At 40.5% G+C, this 26,520-nt stretch overlaps 1 pseudogene; it reads left to right on the top strand.

Annotated features, from left to right (window-relative positions):
* LOC127652970 (centrosomal protein of 112 kDa-like) overlaps positions 1 to 26,520 on the top strand; it is a 288,819-nt pseudogene that overhangs the window by 66,566 nt on the left and 195,733 nt on the right.

Genomic DNA, 26,520 nt, shown 5'->3' with positions numbered 1-26,520 from the left:
TGACATTTAATTATATGTAATTTCCTCTGAAATCAGCTTTTTGTATGAAAAATAATATTAACCAACTGGAAAATGTCAGCTGTAATCTCATGTCTGTGATGCTATGTAGATATTACGGTGTTCTGAGAATTTTTTAGCACCTTGCTATGCCATTGCTAGGGTGTTTTAGGTGGTTGCTAGGGCATTGCTACACAGTTGCTAAAGCGTTCAAAGAGTTTTTTATTGCCTTGCTGTATGGTTGCTAGGGTGTTCTGGGTAGATGTTAGGGTGTTGCAGTGCAGTTGCTTAGGTGTTCTGCATTTTTAATGTGGTTGCTAGAGCATTGCTATGCAGTTGTGAAGGGTGTTACACAATTTTTGCATGTTGCAATGCGGTTGCTAAAACATTGCTTTGTGGTTGTTAAGGTGTTCTATGAGTTCTTTAGTGCATTACCTAGCAGTTGCTAGGGTGTTGCTATGTGATTCCTAAGGTATTCTGAGTTTTAAGCACATTTCTATATGGTTGCTAAGGCATTGCTAGGGTGTTTTGGGTGATTGCTAGGGCTATGCTATGCAGTTGTTTAGGTGTTCTGAATTTTTTTGCATGTTTCTCTATGTGGTTGCGAGAGCATTGCTATGTATTTGCTAAAGTGTTTGAAGAGTTTTTTAGTGCCTTGCTGTACAGTTGGTGGGGTGTTCTGGGTAGTTACTAGGAGGTTGGTATATGGTTGCTTTAGTGTTATCTGTTTTTTTATGTGGTTACTAGAGCATTGCTAAGCAGTTGTTTTGGGTGTTCCCGGTTTGTTAGTCTGTTGCATCGTGGTTGCTAAGGAGTTGCTATGTGGTTGCTAAGGTGTTCTGCGAGTACTTTAGTACTTTGCCTAGCGGTTGCTATGGTATTGTTATGCAGTTACTAAGGTATTCAGATCGTTTTTTAACTCCTTGCTATGAGGTTGCTAAGGTGTTGCTATGCGGTTGATAAGGTATAAGGAGTTTTTTTAGCATGTTGCTCTGTGGTTGCTATTGAATTGCTATGCAGTTGCTACTGTATTCTAAAAGGATTTTAGTGCCTTGCCATGGGGTTGCTAGGGTGGCTTTGCATTTGCAAAAGTGTTTGACATATTTAGCACATTGCTATGTGGTTGCTAGTGCATTGCTATACAGTCGCTAAAGTGTTCTACAAGTATTTTAGTGCCTTGCCATGCAGTTTGCTAAGGTGTTTTGAGTTTTCTTTAGCACATTGTTGTGTGGTTTTTTAAGACCCTTAATATGAAGTTGCTATGGTTTTTTTGCAATTTGTTCTTTGGTTGCTAGTGATGTTATACCTAAATTTCAGTAGTCTGTACGATACCAACAAAATGACCAATTTAAATACCACAGCAAAAATATGCTAATATTGTAATGTCCTTTTGTACATTTGAAGTTCCTAAACGTAATTTTGGGAGGAGCGAGTCCATCTAATCTTTCAATTAACAGCCGGAGTATATAAGCAGCTCTTTACCTGTCTTCAGTCTCAGCTGTTTCCAGCATCCCTCTACCTCCCCAACTCCACTTTTACCCTAGGCATCTTGCCCCACTTAATCATCTCCTATTAATAGTCCCGGGGGGGATACTTCAGAGCTCGAGTTGAAGCTGCTTCATCGAGCCCCTCTGTGGACAGCAAGCCAAATAAGTTTAACCTTAATAGTTTAAATATTATATGGGCAAATGAACTCGTGAAACTCTTTTATTTAGCCTATTAAGTTTAATTTCAGTGTAAATAATACATTAAAAGAAAAGAAGTCTTAACTCCTTGCCATGCCGTTGCTAATGTGTTGCTATTCGTTTGGTTTATTAGCATATTCTGATGTGGTTGCTAGGGCATTGCTATGCAGTTGCAACAGTATTCTAAAAGTCTTTTAGTGCCTTGCCAAGCAGATGCTATTGTGTTTTGAGATTTTTTTTAACACATTGCTAAATTGTACTGGGTGGTTTCTAGGGTATTGCTATGCTGTGCTAAGGTGTTATGAGAGGTTTTTTGTGCCTTGCAATTCAATTGCTAGGTTTTTATGGGTGATTGCTAGGGAATTGCTATGTGGTTGCTAAGGTGTTTAGATTTATTTAAGCACATTACTGTATGGTTGCTGGGCCATTCCTATGTTGATGTTTTTTTTCTTGCCTTGCCATTTGATTGCTAAGGTGTTCTGGGTGGTTGCGAGGGCATTACTAGGTGTTTTAACATGTTTGCTAGGGTGATCTGGGTGTTTACTTGGGGGTTGCTTATTGGCCCAAGTCTCTATCATATTTTGGTCATTAAATATGGCTCGGGTCCCTCCTTCAATGTAAGTCTATGTGATGTTTTTAGTCTCTTTTATTGTCTATCAGGCAAATATTGTATGCCTGGCCATATAGAAGTACAGGATATACTAATAGTGACAATAATATTAGTGATGCTTTCATTAGCAAACAACATAGACAATGTTTTTCTTTTATCATTAACATAAAAACCCCCACGCAAACATAAAGTTATGAAATATAGTCCAGAACCCTTCCTGAATCCCAAAGGTATCAGACCTCAACTGTATCTTGGCTGAGTAAAATCACAGTGTAGAGTGTTCCGGACTGTTAAACTCTTTAGCGCACTCCACACCCAAATGGTGTGACTATCAATAGGAGTCTCTTGATCTGTGTATGACACATGCATACATGTAGGTAATACATTATTTCCTTACAGCAAAGAATTCACCTCAAATTCACCCAGGCACACACTCTAGAGTACAGCTTCCTCTAATACTTCCTTTTCCAAAAACTTGATGATGAAACATTTCAGGTGGAAGGTTTTACGTGATACTGGAAAGTGACAGAAATGCACTAAGTAAAGTGTAGCGAGTGTGTCAAGGAGAGGTATTCCTATAAAACCTCACAATATTAGTACAGGAGCAGGTCTTGTGCTCTAGGAAGTCATGATGTCATCTGTCCACTAGCAGAGTTAAGGGTGCTGTAAGTGATTTTGGCCATTCTACCATCCACGAGACTGGATTGAATTAGCAATGCTTACGTTTCCATACCACAACCAGCAGCCAAACAAACAAAGAGCAAACAATGAGCTTATTAGTGGAGCTGAATCCAACCTTAGTCATTCCTTTAACCTGATGATTTGATGAAGATTTTCCACCAATTTGGGCATTACAAATAAGAATGTGTATGACATCATGACATCTAAACACTTTTACTATAGTGCGATACATTTTAATGTTTGCATTGAATAACTAGTTACATTTGCAAGCTTGTTTCAGTGCGACCAAATTACGCAGTAGCTCAACTAATAGAGCATTGCACTTGTGATGCGAAGGACCGAAATACGTGTCCCGAAGAGCACGCAAGTTGACATGTAAGCTAAAAGTGTCATAGAAGAACCAAAAAATGACATGGTTGCTTTAGCAATTGCGTTTTTCATCTCACATTTGCTTTTCTGACACTATTGGTTAGGTTGAAGGTTTAGGGTAGAAAGGTAGGTTTTGTTGATTTGTATCTCTATTAACCTTAAAAACGTAACCTTCAAACTTCAATGTTTAACTAGCTTTTAGTGCCACACAATATGTGTACCATGTTGTATAATTTTTTTAAATGTCGTCACAGTCACAAAGTTTTCATGAGATTAAGCTGAAATATCAAAATAAACTCACTAAACATCCACATAATTTGCAAGTTGGTTGTATGACTAGCTGATTAGTCAAACATCCTGACCCATTACTAATAGTGTCATGTCTGCATGTTGGTGGACGTGTTTTGCTTCTTTCTGTGAGTGATAAAGATAAAGTAAGGCCAGACGAACTGAAAGAGGGTCTGACCTGAAGTGTGTAATTTCTCTCTCAAAACACTGTCCTAACCACTTCCACATCTCCCACTGCATTCCTGCGGTTGGGAATGGGAACGCCACATCTAAAGGCTTTTCCTGAGGGCCAGGAGATGGCCTCCCTAAAACAGGGCTTAAAGCAGAGCCTCTTCCACAGCCCTGTAATCCAGTCCAGACCACAGCATTGCTCACATATTGCTAGCACACAACAATACCACAACACTGCTAGATAGTATGACTGCAGAACTGTGATGGAGGCAATACTGAGTGAATACTGACCTTTTGAGGTTTAGATGAGAGCTAATTGTTGGGTTATCTATCAATAGTATATAAATTGTTTAAAAACATTGTGAAACAGCATTTACTTCCATAATTTGGCATATTTAAGAGTGCAACAGAGAATATTCAGTGGTAAATTGAATATCCATTGGGATTTTATTAGATTGTTTGAAGTGAGCTATGATGTCATTAGCAGTGTTGGCTTAGGTAAGAATCTTAAGAATATATATACAACAGTTAGTTCCAGTCCTCGAATCTGATTGGACGAGAGACATTCCATGAGCACTGATGGTCTGACACCATCAGCACTCTGACGCTTCACTGTGTGTATCACTGCGCTTGTGTTCGTGCCATTCTAAACTAAAGTGTAAGAGCAGTGCATTTGTGTTAAGAGCTAAAGTAGGCTATGTGTCTCTTTTTACATCTCTTTTTTTTACATTACATGTTAGCCAGCAGGTGATAGCAAAAGATAATTTTGTGTGTAATATGAGCCAGTTAGGTAACGTGAAGTGAATCCGCGTCAGCCAGTGTTTACATACAACAGCTACTTGTGATAGCTTAATTGTATTACTACCACAATACTAAAGCTAGGAAATAGCTTTAAACAGCTTTAAATGAACAACTTCTGCATTAAGCCTCATCACAGCTGAGAGACACAACAGATTGACTGATTACAGAACTCAAGGTCCTTCTCTTGCCGGACTTTCCACATTGGTTTGGACATACTGTTTAAAATGGAGGACATTGTGGTTTCTATAGGGAATGACTCTTGCACACCGGCTACCGCGAAATAGGGAGAAATACCCCCGCTTGGATGGCTATTTTTCAACTGATCTTCAGAAAGCTGACAGCATCTCTGCTTGGGAGTGGCAACAGGTGATTGCACATGCTCCATCTCTATCTCTCACTCTCTCACACACACACACACACACACACACACACACCCATCCTTGTTTATCTAATAACTTGTTAGAAACAGCACAAGCCATGGTACTATTTCTGAAGTGAATTTGAATTACTAATGAATGCTTGGACGCATCATTTGGTTTGAACCAACAACGGCAGATTCTGATCCGCCATGTTTAACTAGCTTAAGTAGTTCCATGCACAAATACGTTTTTATGACCGTACTCAGTTTTTCCAATTTTTTTTTAAATGTACTTGTTCATTGAACTGTTGTATATAAGCAATATCACACTTGCAATAGTGCTTATCGTGATTACATATGGCCGAATCACAGCAGTGCTGATGTAGGGCCATATCGCACTCTTGCTCATGTGATATTGCTTAAAAATATATAGGGTCAGACTCTGACTTTGATCTGTATGTGCATGTGTGTTTGGGTGCATGTGTGTGTGCTGCATTGTGGCTGATTGATTTTTATTTGACAAAATAAATAAATGCTCTGCATTGTAGTCCCACAAATTCATTTCTGTGTGTTTGTGTGTGTGTATTTGTGTGTTCAGTATTGTGGATGTGCTAGTCTCACCCCATCATTACTGAGTGGATGTGTTCCACATTGTGGCTGATTGATTGATTTTATTGAAGAAAAAAATGCTCAGTTATAGTCTTGCCCATTCATTTCCTATGGCAGGTATAATAACAAAATAATAGTCAATAAAAAAAAAAAAATATTTTTGTTGATGTGCAAAATGGTCAAACTGTAATAGACTTCAATCAAATATTCAAACATTTTGAAGAAATGTATTTCGATTTTCTATTTTAAACATATCAAACATAAATATACATACTGAACAACCTACTGCTGAAATAATAATGAATATACTGAAATATTAGGTGCTTTTTACAAGTTAGCCTTCTGGATTCTGAATAATGATACATTTTCTGTGAAAGGATATTAGGATGGCATGTAGTGTTTCTTACAGAAACGCAGTAAGTTACGCAGTGCAAATTATGCATATTCTGTATAGAGTGTCACTTAGTTCAAGTTTATCTTTTCATTTGCTTCACTGTGCAGAAGTGAGTTGTTATATTACATGTACTATATGATGTGGATATAGTGAATAAATAGGAATGTTCTTGAATGATGTATTGACCCCATTTTGAAGCAGTTCATTTTTGCCAGTTTTTGCTCATTCAGCTCACGCTGCTCAAGCGGAGAAATCCTCAACATACTTTGAATTAGATCAATCCGTATCCAATATTTTTTCTATAAACAGTTGTTTCTGTAGATGTTTTCACTTTTAATATCTTGCAGTATAATTTTTATCTCGTCATATCATCAACAGTATGATTTAATAAAATATTTAAATTATTGTCATGATGCACCTTATTCATCTCGTCTTCATTATCGGTGACAAAATAAAATAAAAAAACTTAATTAACAACCATTTTCGTCTGTGATTTCATTTACGAGAACAACTCCGTTGTTATGTTGGTCTACCATTTTGTAATTCTATTTGTCCAAAGTTAAATAATAAATGTAATAATAATAATAATAATAATAATAGAAATAATCCTATATATATATATATATATATATATATATATATATATATATATATATTGGATTACACTACCGGTCAAAAGTTTTAAAACACTTATTCTTTCTTTATAATATTTTTTTTTTCTTCACATTTTAGAATAATAGTAAAGTCATCAAAACTGTGGAATATCATAAACAGAACTATGGGAATTATGTTGTGACTAAAAAAAATTCATAATAAATCAAAACAAAAATATTTGATCATCTTCACAGCACAGCTTTGTCTAGAATTTGCAGACTTGTACTCTTGACATTTTCTCAAGCAACTTCTTGAAGTATCACCCTGAGATGCTTTTAAACAGTATTGAAGGAGTTCTCATCTATATTGGGCAATTATTGGCTGCTTTTCTTTATTATTTGGTCCAAGTCATCAATTTCAAAAACTTAGTATATTAAATATTAGTTTTATAATGAAATAAATTAATATGGTGGCACAATTATATTTTTGTCTACAAAACTCATTTCAAACATGTACGCATACACATTCAGATCAAACGATTTTTAAAATCATGAGAAACATTTCAGTCAAGTGAACCCAAACTTTTGAGCGGTAGTTTGTATATATATATATATATATATATATATATATATATATATTAAGGCTGTCGATTTAACGCGTTAATAACATGCGATTAATTTTACAAAAAATAACGTGTTAAAAAATTAACGCAATTAATAGCAATGCTTTCCTGTGAAATTCAAGCTTGTAGTACCACATGTTTACTCCAGAGGGCAGTAAGTGAAATTTCAGCTGTATGAGCAACACAGTTTATTACAGTGAACAAAACATTAACAACCCTTCAGCGGATCCACAACACAAACATGCGTTACGTTCTTGCGTTCAAAACACTTGAAGGAGTGCAAATGCGAACTAAGGGATCTTAAGATGTGTTTAAAGATTGAGTTTTAAACTATATTTAAATTGACACAGTGACCTAAACATTTTATCTTTATGAAGTAACACACCCGAGACGTGACACAAGCATGTCTGACGCAGGACGTATGGTCTTTACCTCACAAATATTTAATTACCAACAAGGTTAAGGAGATGTCCTTTAAACTGTTACACCGTTTTTACCCAGTCAATCTTTATTTAAGGAACATGCTCCCTGAAATAGATCCACTTGGCTCTTTCTGTAATGCTGTAGATGAATCTGCCTCTCACCTTTTTTGGGAAGGTGTCCACGCTGTAGTATTTTGGAGAAAATGTTTGTTTGTATGTACCTCTATTTTAACTACTTTTTCTTTGCTTTATAAAGACGTTTTATTTGGTTTTCACAATTTTGATAACTTAAGTTAATATTTTCTGATTAATCGGTTTATATTTCTTGCCAAGTTTTTTATACATATGTGTAAATTACTATAAAGCCCCTATTTGCACTTTTTGGTAAAGACTTGAAATATTATTTAAATACTCTTTGTACCTCCAACAACTCCAAAGCATTGAAAACCATTGCACTATGTAATGAATATAATGTCTTGGCATTATTGTAAACTATATCTGTAGTATTGTGTACTATGTATACCCCTGGCTTGTTTCTAAAAAAATAAAATAAAAATGTCTGACGCAGGTGTAGATTGATGGGTCCTTAATGTCTAATGGATTGGACTGCAGGGGGCAGTGGTGGCTCAGTGGTTGAGGCTCAGGGTTACTGACCAGAAGGTCGGGGGTTCAAGCCCCAGCACCACCAAGATCCCACTGTTGGGCCCTTGAGCAAGGCCCTTAACCCTATCTGCTCCAGGAGGATTGTCCCTGTAATAAGTGCACTGTAAGTCGCTTTGGATAAAAGCGTCTGCCAAATGCATAAAAAATGTAAAAAAATAAAAAAAGATTGTTGTGAACTGTATGACAATGGTTGTCTTATGATCAATAATATGGTAGTAAGCAATACATTGTATTCTAAAGCCGCTTTTTGGGTGGTTTTATCAATGATGAACTCTTCTGCTACAAGAATGTAATGCATTTTAATTATCTGAATATTTTTATTTTATATATATATATATATATATATATATATATAATTTTGTAATATTTAAAGATAACTATGTATAATTATTTCATCATTATATATTGAATTGTTGTTATATGAGGGGCTTTCTAAGCAAATATTTGTATATGTGATTAATTAATCGGACACCATCCTAAAAATATATATATATATATATATATATATATATATATATATTTTTTTTAGGATGGTGTCCGATATATATATATATACACACACACACACACACAGTTGAAGTAAGAAATTCACAAACATGTTAGCCAAATACATTTAAAATCAGTTTTTCTCAATTCCTGTCATTGAATCGTAGAAAACATTCCCTGTCTTAGGTCAGTTAGGATCACTACTTTATTTTAAAAATGTGAAATGTCAGAATAAGAGTAGAGAGAATTAATTATTTCAGCGTTTATTTCTTTCATCACATTCCCAGTGGGTCAGTAGTTTACATACACTTTGTTGGTAGCATTGCCTTTAAATTGTTTAACTTGGGTCAAATGTTTTGTGTAGCCTTCCACAAGATTCTCACAATAAGTTGCTGGAATTTGGTCCCATTCCTCCAGACAGAACTGGTGTAACTGAGTCAGGTTTGTAGACCTCCTTACTCGCACATGCTTTTTCAGTTCTGCCACAAATTTTCTATTGGATTGAGGTCAGGACTTTGTGATGGCCACTCCAATACCTTGACTTTGTTGTCCTTTAGCCATTTTGCCACAACTTTGGAGGTATGCTTGGGGTCATTGTCCATTTAGAAGACCCATTTGTGACCGAGCTTTAACTTCCTCTCTGATGTCTTGAGATGTTGCTTCAATATATCCACATAATTTTCCTTCCTTATTTGGTGAAGTATACCAGTTTCTCGTGCAGCAAAGCACCCCCACAACATGATGCTGCCACCCCCATTCTTCACCGTTGGGATGGTGTTCTTTGGCTTGCAAGCATCACCCCTTTTCCTCCAAACATACCGATGGTCATTCTGTCCAAACAGTTACATTTTTGTTTCATCAGACCAGAGGACATTTCTCCAAGGAGTAAAATCTTTGTCTCCACTACACTTGCAAACTGTAGTCTGGCTTATTTATGGCGTTTTGGAGCAGTGGCTTCGTCCTTGCTGAGCAGCCTTTCAGGTTATGTCACTATAGGACTTGTTTTACTGTGGATATAGATACTTGGCTACCCGTTTCCTCCAGCATCTTCACAAGGTCCTTTGCTGTTGTTCTGATATTTATTTGTACTTTTCACACCTATGTTCATCTCTAGGAGACAGAATGCGTCTCCCTGAATGGTATGATAGTTGCGTTGTCCCATGGTGCCTATACTTGCGTACTATTGTTTGTACAGATGAACGTGGTACCTCCAGGTGTTTGTAAATTGCTCCCAAGGATGTGCCAGACTAGTGGAGGTCCACAATTTATTACATTTCTTTTGAGGTTTTGGCTGATATCTTTTGATTTTCCCATGATGTCAAGCAAAGAGGCACTGCGTTTGAAGGTAGGCCTTAAAATATATCCACAGGTACACCTCCAGTTGACTCCAATTAGCCTATCAGAAGCTAATTGTTTAATTGTCTGAAGGCTTGACATAATTTTCTGAAATTTTCCAAGCTGCTTAAAGGCACAGTTAACTTAAACTTCTGAACCACTGGAATTGTGAATTGTGATATAGTCAATTAAAAGTAAAACAATCTGTTTGTAAATAATTGTTGGAAAAATTACTCTTGTCATGCACAAAGTAGATGTCCTAAACGACTTGCCAAAACTATAGTTTGCTAATATTAAATCTATGGAGTTGTTAAAAAAAGTTTTAAAGGCTTCAACCTAAGTGTATGTAAACTTCTGACTTCAAATATATATACGAGAGATGTGCTATTACATTTAAAAGAGATCAGACTAAACTTTTCACCTGGTAGACAATAAAACAGGTAAAGAAAAAAGTCCCATAGACTTACATTGAAGGAGGGACCTGACCCATTTCCTGAGACCAGAATATCATAGACTTGGTGGTGGACTTGGCACCCTACACCCTTGCGGTTCTCCTCCGAGTTCAGACTTTATTGACGTAAGCAAGTGCAGACCAATAAAGGAGTTATAAAATTATGCATTTGGGATAAACTTCAAGACTTCAATCAGATGATGCATTTTTTTACAGTATTTTTTGTACATCGTTTTTCTTATACAGTCACTTTTACAAATCTTCATAAGAAAAAATCCTGGCATTGATGAACACACTTCAAACTCACTCTTGAATATTCATTTATTTTTTATAATAGTGACACATTGACAATAAAGCATTACAAGTAGGGTTGCTATGACATTTTCTTAATCGGCAATCAATAAATGTAATGCATGAAAATCGATATTCATGAACAATAATACATTTAAAATGGTGAACCATTTGAAAATCAAAAACACAAGATGCATATTTCTTCAATCAATGCTTTTTTATTATTTTTTAAAAAAAATTTTTTTTTGACTGACCTAACAGATACTTCAAAGGTCAACATTGGAGAAAAATTCACTACTGTAGAAGGAAACATGAAAAACAGCCACCGAAGTGTTTGCATGTAGCCTACTGTTTAAATACAATTTTAAATGAATACACTTAAGAAATGTGAGTATTTGTATTTTCTCCATAATATGTATTTTAGTTCAGTGTATTTGTAATACATTCAGGGAATTCCCCAACAACCAACCACAACACCCAAGAATTATGCAGCAAGTTTAGTTCTGAAAAAAATACAAATAATCTTGCTAAAAGTTAATTATGTCTTTATTACCACTATTTACCATTATATTACATCACAATTAAAACTTTAAAGAATAAATTCACCATTTTGTATCATTTTTAAATCTTTTACATTAGTGTAACTTTTGTGTGCTACAATAAACCATACATTTATGTCACAATTTAAGCCACAAATCTCACAGCAGTTGTTTACTGCTTTTTTGGTAAAAACAAAAAAAGGAATGAAATGTGAAAAATGTTATCAAGTGAAAGAAATCACGTCTGGCTGTCACTGGGTCGTATGTAATTTAAAAACGTTCCAGGACGTTATGCGTTTCATGTTCCATACAGTGCAACATTTTCTTTCATCTGCTGAATTTCATTTTTTTCTTTCTCTGCCATCACTTTAAAGTGTCGACATGAAACGAGTGCTGTTATCTGACGTATGTGTTAGTGCTCCAGACACACACATATTAGGCTGATTAAATTACCCTTTGCATGATTTATGAACAACACAGATGCCCGTTTGTCTCAATAGGCAGCTGCATTAACACTGCAGTCCTCATCGAGCTAATTAAACAGTCATTGGGCTAACGAGCACACAGACTCCTGCTCTGCTACATGCCTGCCGTTAAGGGCCTTTTGGCTGCTTTAAAGTCAGCACAGAACATCAAATGGCCAGCCAGCGCGCACATCAAGAGAGTGCTGCCTGATAGCGCAGATCAGAGGATGAGCAGAGAAATTTAAACAAGATGAAAACGCATAAAATGCAAGCTACCCGGCGCATTAAATGGCGGCTGGCAAGCTGGACACACATTCATATGTTTATATTTGACAGTCTTTGAAAGTGTATGCAATATTTACCATGTCTTGCATCATGTTTGCGTGTACTTTTTTGTTGTTAAGTATTTAGGCTTTGGGTGCCAAGTTATAGTTCACCCAGAAATGAGAATTATGCTGTCATTTACTCACCCCTGTTTTCCAAACCCATATGGCACTTTTTATTTTGTAGAATAAAATTTCTAAGCATGTAATTCTGGTTCTGTTCAGTCCATCTCCCTTTAAAAAGTCTTATTTTTTTTTACTAGATGGCAGCAAAAATATTTTTTTCCTCTATTGCCTTCCATCACAAAAGGCAGATTTGAAATGTAGGTGGCAATCTAACGCATTTTAGCCCTCAAAGATGTGTTCGTCCATAGACATTCGGTCTAATTTTCAGTTCATGTACCACCACCCATGTTTCATTGAATATCTCGGCCTCTGAGTAGACTAAACGCTTGTTTAGTATGCTTTTCCTGCTGGACTGCATATTTTGTTCTGATGTAAGATATATCACTGGATTATTCACCCAAGCAAACTTTCACACAAGTAAAAAAAAGCTGTGTGCAACTCTCTCTCTCTTGAACTGCTGTTTCCAGTTCCTCTTTATCCTTCTCCCGGCTGATTGGGGTAATTCAGCGCCAGGAGTCCATCCTCACGGCTCGGCCACGCCCTCCACCTCATCACACACATGTTGTTTACCACTTGTGATAAGTGTACTCTGCTTAACCACACTTGAAAACTGTTGTCCTCAACTGAAAATGCAGACTTTTGAAAACGCTCTCCATTACCACAGACGTAATTTAGAAAACGATGACATTAAGAAACTGAAAACGGAAGTTTTGTAAACGTAGCAAGATTAATGCATTTTCAAGTATAAGTGTGGTCATGAGGAATAAAGATATAATTTTTATTTCTGGATGAACTGTTCCTTTAAGCATATCTCTTGCCTGCCCGTGCCTCTATTTGATATGCGCATATGCATTTGTACTTGCATGTGTGCAGATGCAAGCAGCTGGTGTGCTGTTTGTTCATCCCATCAAAAGAGCCACCCCATGCCAATGCAAATGAGAATTTGTGCATTGTTTAACTTTCCATTGCTATGGCAATGCCATAGTGAGCTACCACACTTGGGAACAGAATAAAAAATTACAAAAGTTTGTGTCTTTTATCCAAGTGCCTGTTTGATCATCAGAGGACATGAGTATAGATGAGGAACATTTGTGATGTGAATGCAGAATCAGAATCAGTTTTAGATGTTGTTATTTAGACAAAAGTGTTACTGAAATTCTTGGAGCTCAAAATTCGTGGAATTCTCTGCTTTTTTCACCCTTCCTGATCCTGTATTCATTCTATCCATAACAGCCTTTTTTTTTTATCACTTTGCAGGCATGTCTGAGAGTTCAGGAATATATCCATTTATACTTTGATGAAGCCATTTCTCCACTTGGATTCTCATTAAGAAATGCTCATTTGCTTTGCGTCTTTTAAGTACCCAATCCTTGTTCATACAGTTTGGTTGTAAATATGGATGACAGCTGCATTATACATCCCAATTCACTCCAAAAAAATTAAAATAGTGACGAGCTAATTTAAAAAAATCTTGGCAGTGTGGATAGAACAAATTTGGACAGTGGAAAGTTGCTTCCACTAGTCTTGCGGTCTCAAGTTTGGGACAGGATTATCTGTTTGTTCAACCATTGAAGATGGGTCTGTGGTTCACTTCTCTGTCAATTATTATTATTTTTATTTTTTTTAAATCACCAGACTTTAATATGTGTCTGGTCGCTAATATTTAATTTGTCATAAATAGCTTACATCAAGCTAGTTTGATTATCATCATTAATGTTTCTTTTTTACAGTCACAAGACAGGCATCGTCTGTCGTTTAACTCTAGAATGCACATGCGCATTTGTTTACACCAGCCTAAAAAGTAGCATTTAGCGTGATCTGAGCTAACACTGATTTTTAAAATGTTGTCATTGTTGTCAGATAGATTTAACTCGACTTTGTTAGGTTCATCAAACTCATTTTACTAAGGTTTATATAATACACATTCTTATGTTGGTCCAACTTTATTTACTTTGTTATTCATTAGTATATGCCAGGTGAGAAAGTGTAAGGACAGTGAATTTGTCTAACTAAGCAGCACTCGTGAACATACCATGTGAAAGTCCATCCAAGCACAACCGCCATTCTTCACCACAATGGTAATTCCTGCATATCAAACACTCTTTGGATTCACTTCTCACTGTCACTTTTGAAAGTGTTTACGTGGCCAAAGAAACATAATTAGCAGTCTCAACTAAATTCCCTTCCATATCTCGGTTCCCATCACTGCAAGTGAAAGAAGCATGCCTGTATGTTTATCTTGCAGCATGACAGTCAATGTCATGGCTATGCACTAGCCTAGGCCTGCTTCCTTGTTTTCAGCTGTGGCTCTTTGAATCTCAGCTGCAGCCCACTGCAGGTCTGGTGGGGGTGGGAGGGAAGGGGCACATCCCTGGGGATTCAGAGATCAACATCAAATGAGTTATCACTGCAGTCCCATTAGATCAGACAGAATAGGAAAGAAAACTAACCGGTTGGCCTTGAACTAGGTTGCTCATTTTAAAATCGATATTGTTTCATTCCCTGGATGAACTACCAATTAAACTCATCATTTGTGTTTGCATAAATCTCTTCTCCCACCAAACATGCATTTGTTGAGCTCCTACAGACATAGTAGGTAGAGGCTAATTATTGTCTTCGTATTTGGATGTGTTTTTGCGAGTGATGTTCCTTCGAGTTATTCTGAGTCAACACTCCAAGCCAGAAAGAGTCAGTTCTTAGTTAATGTTTAAAATGCCATAATAAGTTTTAAAAAATTAGCTATATATATATATATATATATATATATATATATATATATATATATATATATATATATATATATATACTGTGCAGAGTATAAACATTTCTGTAGGCATGGAAATCTCAGATGACCTTCTATAAAGCCACATGTTTGGCAGTTTTTACTCATTTAATATGCTAAACATTATCTGCTAAAAGCATACAGCAATGTGAGTAAAAACACCGGAAATGAAATCAGGCCTTGGTTATTAATCGTGGAACACTTCCACATTTAGGAACATTGTTCAGTGTTCACTGTTATTTCAGCATCTCGTGCCATGAGCACCAAGTTTTTAAGATAGAAAAATATAGTTAAAAGAAATGTAACAATGAAAAGTATAGTTCAAGTCCCCTGCATTCAGTACAGCATTCTGCACTGTTCTATTCTAGCTCTTTTAATCACACGAATGTTTCCTGTATGAACGGCCCCTTTGATTTAAATATGCTGAATATGCCGAATGCATTTCGGTTTAAAGTCCAAGACACCCCCCTCTCCATTTGGTTTGTGACATTTTGTGATGTAAACAGATGGTCAGGCCATGGAAATTATTAAGTCCATGAACATCCGATGCCACCTTATCTAGTGTCAAATTCTTGTGCGCTGTTGGCATTTACAGGTGGAATTTGGGGCCATCTGATGATTGAAAGGCATTATTAAGACCAGCTATGTGTTTAGCTGTTGTAGAACTCTGCATTCATTGTCTGATGATAGCATTATTTCTCATTATTTAGTATTAAGACTAGTAGAAATTTCACCCAAAAATGAAAAAGTTAAACTATATGAAGGTTAGGGTTAGTAGTATTGCTTTTTTCATGCAGCAAACAAATATCATGTAAACACAGTCCCATTTTTGACACTCTTGATAGCCCGTTCGAGGGGCATCTAGCAAGCTTGGACAGCGCTCGAAGAAGCCGGCCGTCTCCGCCACCTTCAGCCATCCTGCGAGCTACGCCATCCGGCAACGTATCCTTTTTTAGAGCAAGCTAGTTCTTAACGAACTTCACAAAAGAGTAACGAGCGTCTTTTTTAAGATGCCTCGCACCACTTGCGCTTCATGCCGCGCCCCTCTCAGCGCCGGAGACCGCCACATCATCTGGCGCTCTCTGCCTGGGACTGGGGCATGCAGAGCTCACCCTCGCTAAGGCGGATGCGACCTCTGCGAGGAGCTTCGATGTCGACCCTGCGGGCTCGACTCGAGCGCTCAGAACCGAAGCCGCCGCGCGCCTTCCGTTCCGCCAGCGCAGGAAAAGCGCCGCTCCCAAAGGCTGCCAGAACCGGTGATAGAAGCGACTGCCTCGCCGGAGCCTCTCCCTTGAGCATCGCTCTCACCCTCCCCGCCCCGGACGCCGCAGTTGCGCCCAGCGGCCACACTGCGGCCATCTCGGAGGATCGAGGCGGAGGATAAGGGCTGTTCCATCATGGCTTCGGACAGCAAGGAGTGGTCAGGCTCCCACGCCTCCTCCTCGGCCCAGGAATCCAGCAGGACCCGCGCCGGAGTCGAAGGGGAACTAACACGCCTCCTCACACAGGCCGTCGACCGCCTCGGGCTCAAGTGGTCACTGCCCCCTGAGCAGGCTCCCAACAGACTCGACGGCTGCTTTCTGCAGAGCCGTCGCCACGCAACACCCGCGGCCCGGGCCGCTCCCTTCCTGCCGGAACTCCACACTGAGCTTTCAAAGTCGTGGAACACGCCTTTCTCGGCCAGGATCCGTTCCCACGTCTCCAACCCTCTCGCTTCGGTGGACGGCGCCACCAAGAAGGGCTACTCCTCCATCCCCCCGGTCGAGGATTCGGTAGCAGCACACATTTGCCCGCCCTCAGCGAGATGGCGGTCTAAGCCAGTGCTCCCGTCTAAGGCCTGCAGAGCGACTTCCGCCTATGTTGGCCGCGCCTATTCCGCCGTCGGCCAAGCCGCATCTGCTCTGCACTCCATGGCCGTCTTACAGATCCTCCAAGCGGACCTTCTTCGGGAGTGGGATGAGAAAGGCAGGCACCCAGAGGCTGTTACAGATCTAAGAAGCGCGACGGACCTCGCCCTTCAGGCCACCAAAGCTGCAGCCCAAGCTCTAGGGAAGTGCATGGCCTCGCTGATTGTGACCGAGAGACACCTGTGGCTAACGCTAGCCGACATGGGAGAAGCAGAGCTTCCACGTTCCTCAACGCACCGCTCTCTCCGACCGGTCTCTTCGGCTCCGCGGTGAGTGGCATTCTTGACCGCTTTTCAGAAGTCCAGAAAGCCACCCAAGCCATGAACCTCTTCCTGCCGCGTCGCGCTAGCTCCTCTGCAGGCCGCCCACGTGACCAGCCTCCTGCACGAGCCTCTTCACAGCGCCCAGCTCAACAAAGTCAGACTTCTCAGCGCCGACAGGGCGGCCGCCCTCGATTGCGCTCAGACAGCCGCCGCAGACCACCACCCCCCCGCGGGCCTCGGTCTAAGGTTGCGCTGAAACCTGAGCAACCGAAGTCCTCCTAGCCTTGTTGAAAATAATGACGGCTCAGTCCCGCCGCGGCCGGACCACCGTCAAAGCTTCGCCCCCTGTCAGTCCCCCTCTCTCAGGCTACTACAGTGGTGGATTCAGCAGCCAACAAGCCGGTGATACTGCCCGCTTGCCTGCACTCAAACGCCATTTTCATGGCGACCCAAAGAAATCTTGTAAAGAGCAAACATGCCTTATGTGTAGAAAATGTGCCCACAATCCAGTTTTCACCCCTACACACAAGCATTACACTTCCCGTGTTCCTATCAGAGCCCACTCACATAAAGCGGACACAGCCCGCTCGAGTGTTAGAGTCAATAAACGCTCCACGTAATCCGTGCGGCGCCCTTCTCTGGCCGCTCTGTCACACGACCAGCCTTATGTGTAGAAAATGTGCCCACAATCCAGTATTCACCTCTACACACAAGCATTACACTTCCCGTGTCCCGATCAGAGCCCACTCACATAAAGTGGACACAGCCCGCTCGAGTGTTAGAGTCAATAAACGCGCTCACGAATACGTGCGCGCGCCCATTCTCTGCCCGCTCTGTCACATGGCCAGCAAACACTTCTCTGTATGTAAGTCCCGTGCCCATGACTATGCTCGCGCATCACTTAACAGATGTGATTCTTTCCCCATTCACCTCAATCGGGAAGTCACTCACAGAACAGCCTGTCCCTGCTGTCTGCGAAGCAGTCATGCATAAGCACAGTAAGCGGCCACACATTCTGTTCAGCGGCTGTGTGCAGCAATCAGGGCGATTTGGCCATTCACCCTCTAGCGCTACGCTTCAAAGCGTGGGAAGCTATCCCAGGGATATCCAAATGGGTGTTAAGCACAATAAAACAGGGCTATTTGCTACAGCTCGATCGCCGCCCTCCCCGCTTCAGAGCTGCTCGAAACTATTGTGAACACGGAAGCAGCCTGCATGCTTCGCTCAGAAATAGCAAACCTTCTGTGCAAAAGGGCCATAGAGAAGTGCCGCCTGCTGAGCTGAAGTCGGGGTTTTACAGCCGTTATTTTCTTGTTCCCAAGAAAGACGGCGGCCTCAGACCAATATTAGATCTCAAGGGTTTGAACAAGGTGCTTGCAAAAAGACCGCTCAAAATGCTTACAATCAGGGAACTCCTCGCGATACGCGCCAGGGGACTGGTTTATCTCTCTCGATCTGAAAGATGCCTACTTTCAGATTCAGATAAATCCCCGCCACAGGCCATTCTTGAGATTCGCCGACGGCCAGGTTTATCAATACACCATCCTTCCGCTCGGCCTGTCTTTAGCACCTCGTACTTTCAGGAAGTGCATGGATGCGGCGCCGCACTCCCTGCGGAGTCAGGGCTTGCAAATTCTGAACTATTTGGACGACTGGCTGATTATGGCACAGTCACATACGGAGCTTCTGTCTCACAGAACAGTTCTCCTCAGCCATCTGAACAGTTTGGGTCTTGCAGTCAATTGGACCAAGGGCTCACTACAGCCCAGTCAGGCAATTTCCTTCCTTGGAGTAGAACTAGACTCCGTGGCAATGACGGCTCGCTTATCTACACAGCGCGCGCGCCGTGTTCAGCGACTAGCCGCGTCCTTTCAGATGAACAGCCTCACGCCTCTGAAAAAATTTCAGAGAGTGCTAGGTTACATGGCCTCAGCCGCAGCAGTACTTCAGCTGGGTTTACTGCGCATGTGCCCGCTTCAGCATTGGCTAAACACCCGCGCATCTCGCCGGGCTTGGGCCACAGGCTGCCAGCCGATCAAGGTGACTCAGACCTGTATTTCAGCTCTGCAGCCCTGGACAGTGGCCGAATGGTATCATCGGGGAGTGACGATGGGAGCTGTATCTCGCCAAAAAGTCATCTCGACAGACGCGTCCAACACGGGTTGGGGCGCGGTCTGCAAGGGCTCTCCGGTTTTTGGCCTATGGTCAGTTCAGGAAAAGCTCCTTCACATAAATTGTCTGGAAATGATAGCGGTCGAGTACGCCGCAGCGCTTCTCCCGGTCATTCAGGGTCACCACGTCCTGGTCCGTTCGGACAACAGATCTGTGGTATCCTACCTAAACCGACAGGGCGGTGTCAGATCCTGGAACTTCTTCCATCTGACGAAACGCATACTGAGTTGGTCCCAGTGCCACCTGCGATCGCTGAGGGCGACGCACGTGCCAGGCCACCTGAACGACGGCCCAGACAGACTGTCCAGAGACAATTTTCCTCCAGGGGAATGGTCCCTGCACGCTCAAACAGTCCAGAAGTTATGGCACATATTCGGCAGAGCAGAGATAGACCTCTTTGCGTCAGAAGAGAACTCTCACTGCCCAATATTTTTCTCGAAAAGCGAGGACGTGCTGGCCCAGGACTGGCCCAACCGCCAACCTCCCGTCTCGCTATTGCCACAGGTAATGCAGAAGATCAGGGAAACGCGTCACTCTGTGCTGCTGGATAAGGGCAGATCCCCATCCACGCTCAAAGTGTATGTGGCGGCCGTCGCGGCGTTCGCTGAACCCCTGCACGGCCAGTCACTGGGAAAAAACGAGCTGGTCATCCGCTTCCTCAAGGGAGCTAGAAGGATGAACACCCCGCGCCCCCCATCGGTTCCTATCTGGGATCTTTCTATAGTTCTCGAAACTATGAAAGCCCCCCCTTTCGAACCGCTTCAATCCGTGGATTTGAAATACCTTTCACTCAAAACCGTTTTTCTGACTGCCCTGTCATCAGTCAAATGTGTGGGAGAACTTCACGCGCTGTCTGTCAGTGCTGCGTGTCTTGAGTTCGGACGAAGTGACTCCAAGGTCATTTTAAAGCCTAGACACGGCTATGTTCCCAAGGTGATCGGTACTTCTTTCAGAGCACAGGTCATTTCCCTATCGGCGCTGCCAGCATCCGATAGCGAACGCGACGCCAATCTCCTTTGCCCAGTCAGAGCACTGAGATTGTATACTGCGCGCTCCGCCTCTTTCAGACGCTCTGAGCAGCTTTTCGTTTCGTTCGGAGGGCGCACCAAAGGTCTCGCCGCCTCGAAACAGACACTGTCTAGATGGATAGTGGACACTATTGCTGCCGCATACGCATCAAAAGACCTGCCATGCCCGTTGGGCATTAGGGCTCACTCCACTAGAGGCATGGCCTCATTGTGGGCATGGTCCAGCGGGATTTCCATTCACGACATAAGTGTGGCAGCGGGCTGGGCTCCCCCCTCCACCTTTGTCAGATTTTACAATCTGGAAGTGCCCGCCCTGCAGGCAAAACTACTAGTGGTTTAATACGCTACAGCTCCCCTGGTGAGCTGCACTGATGGGACTCATTCCACACAGACCGGCACTGCCGCTCTGTCGTTCCCTTCCCACTATGTGCTTATGTATTACACACACACTGGCCCGCACTCTTGCCGGCCAAATATTATTTCCCCACTCACAAGGGCTCCCCCGGGTCCCCCCACCCCCGGGGCTCATGCAGTGGATGCTTGGCGCGCACAGCGTTGACAATGGGTTCCCGTAGCGTAAGCTAGCTTACGCAATATGAGAGAACCTCTCGTAAGAGAACGAATCGGTTACCTAACGTAACCTCGGTTCTCTCTAGATGAGGGAACGAGTATTGCGTAGCCGGCCGTGCTCGCGCCACGAGCGACTTTCGCTTCATTCAATGAAAACCAGGGTTCCAGCCTACGAACTATGCTTATATGCACACTTTGATGCAGTAAGCGCGCGGATGCCTCTCATTGGACGCGAGTTCACCCAAGTTCGTCTATAGGCTGCAGCAGTTGCCGCAGAGCAACCAATGAGCTCGCTAGCTAGCCCGCTCAAGGTCTGCAGTTGCTGCACTGCGTTGACAAATGATACAAAATTAAGGATAATTTTTTGGCTTCAATATCTCAGAAAAGATTAATCTTTCCTGTAGCGTAAGCTAGCTTACGCAATACTCGTTCCCTCATCTAGAGAGAACCGAGGTTACGTTAGGTAACCGATTCATTTTAACTTAAAAGAAGTAATCTTACTATACATTTTCATAAAACTTTACTTAATTTTAGACCTACACTACCTTTTAAAAGTAGTCTCTTCTGCTCACCAGAAGAGATCAACAGATCCATCAAGTCCTCTAAGTTGCGAGGTGGAGCTGCTGTGGATCGGACTTGTTGATCCAGATCCCACAGATGCTCAAGCAGATTGAGATCTGCGGAATGTGGAGGCCAGGACAACACCTTGAACTCAGGGAATACTTTTTGCAATGATGTGCAGTTTTCTTCTTTTTTGTTTTAGCTTTGCATTGTTTATGAATTATGTTCTGCATACATATGTGGTTAATACATGCCTGATGCTCTGAAGCAACATAAATTGCAATATTACTATAAATTACTAATGAAATCAAAGTGTCCAGAACACATTGAGAGAAGCCCATTTAGTGGGGGACGCTGTTTCTAGGAGAGAAGCGAGAGGCGTGCCATGCTGCATAAAAATGGAAAAACAGCCTGCTGGTTCATGCATCTGAAAGCCTTTAAATCACACAGTCACTCTTTCCATAAGACATTACATGCATACCATCAGCTGCCTGCACACCCCTGTTCTGCCTGTAGGGGGCTCCATATAAACACACTGCTCATCTGAGACAGCAGGGAGAACTCAAAGCTAAAAATATGGCTAGGTTTAAAATGGCATTCTAACAGTTTCTGTAGTATGTTTACTGGGCATAGTATGGAAATGTGTTTGCATAAAGTACCTGCGTGTCCTACTTCCTTTGCCAAAATGTGCACACTTCAGAATACACAAAATATGCATACTATGCTCAGTATACATACTATATACTGCAGAAAGTAGAATGGTTTTGTGCTGTTCCGAACATAGCCCTGTGTTTGGAATTTCCTCTGGAAGTTTTAAAGGGATGCAGATGTTGTTTTGTAATATTGGACGCAAACCACATCTTTGAATAATCACTCCACATTTTATACAGAAGTTTTATGGCATGTGTCACTGCATGTGTGTTTTGCACTTGGAATGACATTGATTAAGAGGCGTCCCTCAATGTTATCCCACCCAAGAGTCACACACTTCACTGATTCAGCAGCAGGAAACACTCTTGGTGGTCCACACTATCACAAATTAACACACGTTATCAGACTAACAATGTGCATTTCTTAATTTGGGTCAAATACATTATTGCATGTCTTTTTGTGTCAGTGTGAATTTACAAAAGCAAACGTTTTAGTAGTTAAACAGGCAGAATATACAAACTGTTGGCAGATATTTTCTTCCCATCAAGGTTTGTCAGAGCTGATATTTTTTAAAGCACACAGGCAGAGGAAAATGCATATCCCTAGCACATTGAGGTTTATATCGATTTCATGATGGCTAGGGCTGCCAGGATTATGAAATTTGGCTGACGATTAATTGTCAAGAAAATAATTGCGATAATGATGATTCATTGTCGGTTTTAGGGCTTTCACGTTTATGACAATTAACTTTCATACAAATTGTCATTCTTAAGTTGTATATGTGAGCCATACAACTTAAGAAGTCATTTATTCACATTTTACTTGGAATCTTATAATAAAATATGAATATAGGATTTTCTTTAAGGCTTTTAAAAAGTATGAATGACATGAAAAAATATATTTATTTAAATATTTTACAATATGCCCTCTTTTTTAATAATTATAGTCTTGGTCCAATTTTACTCTGATGTTTTTGGAACCCAGCCAACTGGGCTAGCTATTATTTTATTGATATGATATTATTCAATAGTTAAATATTTATGGCAGAAATTTCACAGTGATAGTGACAACAAAACACAACATAGCTGCACACAAAACAGAGAACAGAACTAACTAAACATGTCTGAAGAGTTTGTTGTCAAAGAATTTATGCATTTCTATGCCCAGCCTCATTTTTATTGAACCTGAGTCCTCAATAAAACAGAAACATAGAGGCTACATGCAGCCACAGTCACTGTATCCTAACCTGACGGCAAATGACACGCGATAATATGTGATCAGAGATTTTGTCCTAACCAACAGTGACAAGCGATGGTAAATTCTATCGATCTCTTGTTTCCATTTTCCGATATCAGGTGGGTAACTCCGTCCACTGTGAAAAGGCACCGGTCCAAAAACTTTCAAAAAAGTACGTTCTGTTCTCTATTTTGTGTGCAGCTGTGTTGTGTTCCTTTGTCACTATCGCTGTGGTGGCCCTATTTTTAGATAAACAAGTTTTCACTTTAACACCCCAAAGTCGCGAGGGGGCTGTGTGAACTGTTGCTCTCGTGCCCTACCATGAACGCTATAGCATGAAATCACTGAGCACAAAATGACTTCATATTAGGTTATAAAAACAGGAGTAATCAATTATGGAATTTTCATTTTTGGGTAAAGTAATCCTCTTAATGTTTAAAAAAAACTACTTTGAATAGGAGTTCCTGATGAAAAACCACATTACCCATTATCCTGAAGAGAGATCCACCAATCAGAGAATTGCGGGAAGCAAATCGTGCCCAGAGAGCTCTGCAGCGACCACCTGTGAATAAAGCAATTAAATTATATATATATATATATATATATATATATATATATATATATATATATATATATATCAGTCAATGTCAGACGTTTACATACACTTAGGTTGAAGTCATAAAACCTCATATTTTAACCACTCCACAGTGATTTTATATTAGCAAACAATAGTTTTGGCAAGTCGTTTAGGACATCTAATTTGTGCTTGATATGAGTAATTTTTCCAACAACAGTTTACAGACAGATAGTTTCACTTTTGACTATTTTACTATTTCACAATTACAGTGGGTCAGAAGTTTACATACACTAAGTTAACTGTGCCTTTATGTAGCTTGGAAAATTCCAGAAAATGATGTCAAGCCTTTAGGCAATTAGCCAATTAGCTTCTGATATACTAATTGGAGTCAACTGCAGGTGTACCTGTGGATATATCACCCAGCCCACTATCTTTTTGAACTGTTGCCTTCTGGGCACCAGAACCGTCAAGCACAGGAACTTTTTTTCCCTCAGGCTATCCATCTCATAAACAGTTAAAGCCACCCCATTGAGCAATAATTATGTGCAATACACAGTTTAAGTCTATTTATATTATCTAAAATATCCTCTTCTGCCAATACATACAAAGGAAACAATTTTTTTATTTTTTATTATCTATGTTTTGCTGCTGTTTTTGTATTGTTGTGCACTGGAAGCTCCTGTCACCAATACAAATTCCTTGTATGTGTAAGCATACTTGGCAATAAAGCTGATTCTAATTCTGATATGTTAAGGCCTACCTTCAAACTCAGTGCCTCATGTCTGGTTCATCCTTGGGAGCAATTTCCAAATGCCTGAAAATACCACATTCATCTATCTGTACAAACAATAGTACTCAAGTATAAACACCATGGGACCACGCAGCCATCGTATCGCTCAGGAAGGAGATACATTCTGTCTACTAGAGATGAACATAGTTTGGCGCAAAAAGGACAAATCAATATCAGAACAACAGTAAAGGACCTTGTGAAGATGCTGGAGGAAACAGGTAGACAAGTATCTATATCCAGAGTAAAACAAGTCCTATATTGACATAACCTGAAAGGCTGCTCAGCAAGTAAGAAGCCACTGAAGTCATTCAGGGGGGGATACGATAATCAGAGCTGATAGAGAACAGGTAAGAGACAGCCAACAGGTGCATGATGGGAAATTTAATTTAACAGTCAAAACATAAAGGGAAGGTGAAGAGACAAACACAAGACAAATCATGGCAAGAAGTATGCCATTTCCTTCAGTGCAGTTTGTATGATGTTCATTACCGAGAGCCATATTTGAGCTATAACAGTTCTTCTTGAATCATCCCTCTCAAAGGAATATTTGACCATGAGTGTGTTAAAAAGTGTTATTTTTGAATGTTGTGCATTTGCATGTGAGCTGCAGCATTTCTTTCTCTCTGGGGATGCAGGAATGAGGCTCCCCTCTTTAGAGGGTGCTGAACATTTTAGCTTTGCATGTTCTCTCTGGCTTTAATGTGCTCGCCTCAGCTTTGATCTGCTGTAGATGTGTTATCATTCCCTCATGATGAGCTCATTGAGTGGACGGCCTTTGGCTGCTTTGGAGAGGTGTAATCCACCTGGAATCCATATGTCACATTGTGTGTGTTTATAGTCTACGTCCAGAGATGGCTGAATTTTGAAGGCCAAGTGTGAATCAAATATGAAGACGCATGTATGTCATATGTAGTTTGTTATAGGTCTTTAGGCTGAAAGCATTATTCAGACCTAGGGCTAATGGATGATATACATGTATTATAATGATGGTATTATTTTGTTGACAGTATAAAATTATTGTTAATAATTTTATTTAATGTAGCGAGTAATGTTTCCTAAAGACCGCTCCACTAGCCTAGTTTTGCCCCTGCTGCTTTTGTCATAGTTTGAGCGTGCATACTAAGAGACAAACTTATAGAGATAGTTTTACCCAAAAATGAAAATGTTTGCATCAATGTTTACACACTTCTGTGTTGTTATAACCCCAAAAGACTTACACATTTTTCTTAACACAAAGGGAGAAATTGTGAAAAAAATGTGTGCTCAGTGATTACATACAATAGCAGTTTATGGTGACCACCGCTTCAAAAGGACACAAAAGTATAATTCATAAGTCTAATTAATTATTTTATGCACCTTATGCATTGTTCTGAAGGCATACGATAAGGTTTAGTGAGAAACCTAAATCGAATGGATTATTTAGTGAAAAAATTAACCGACCATTGCTCTCATGTGCATGTTCATGAGAGTGCACAAGAGCAACAGCCATGGGTCATTAAGCAAAAACTCTTTTTGTTTATCTAAAAAAACATCTGCTACAGCAATATTAAAGGGGTCATGACATGGTTTTTTTTATTGTATTATTATGTTCCCTTAGGTGCAATTATAGTATTAATATATTTTTTTTTAAGAAAAACTTTTAAAATCTAGTGATTTATGACCTTTTCCCACCCTGTTGCTCATCCTCTGATTCAAACAGTCTGT

Source organism: Xyrauchen texanus, chromosome 12 (genome assembly GCF_025860055.1).
Source record: "Xyrauchen texanus isolate HMW12.3.18 chromosome 12, RBS_HiC_50CHRs, whole genome shotgun sequence".
In the NCBI taxonomy this organism is placed as follows: Eukaryota; Metazoa; Chordata; class Actinopteri; order Cypriniformes; family Catostomidae; genus Xyrauchen; species Xyrauchen texanus.
The sequence above is the reverse complement of the archived record's forward strand: the minus strand, read 5'-3'. Positions and strand labels throughout refer to the sequence as shown.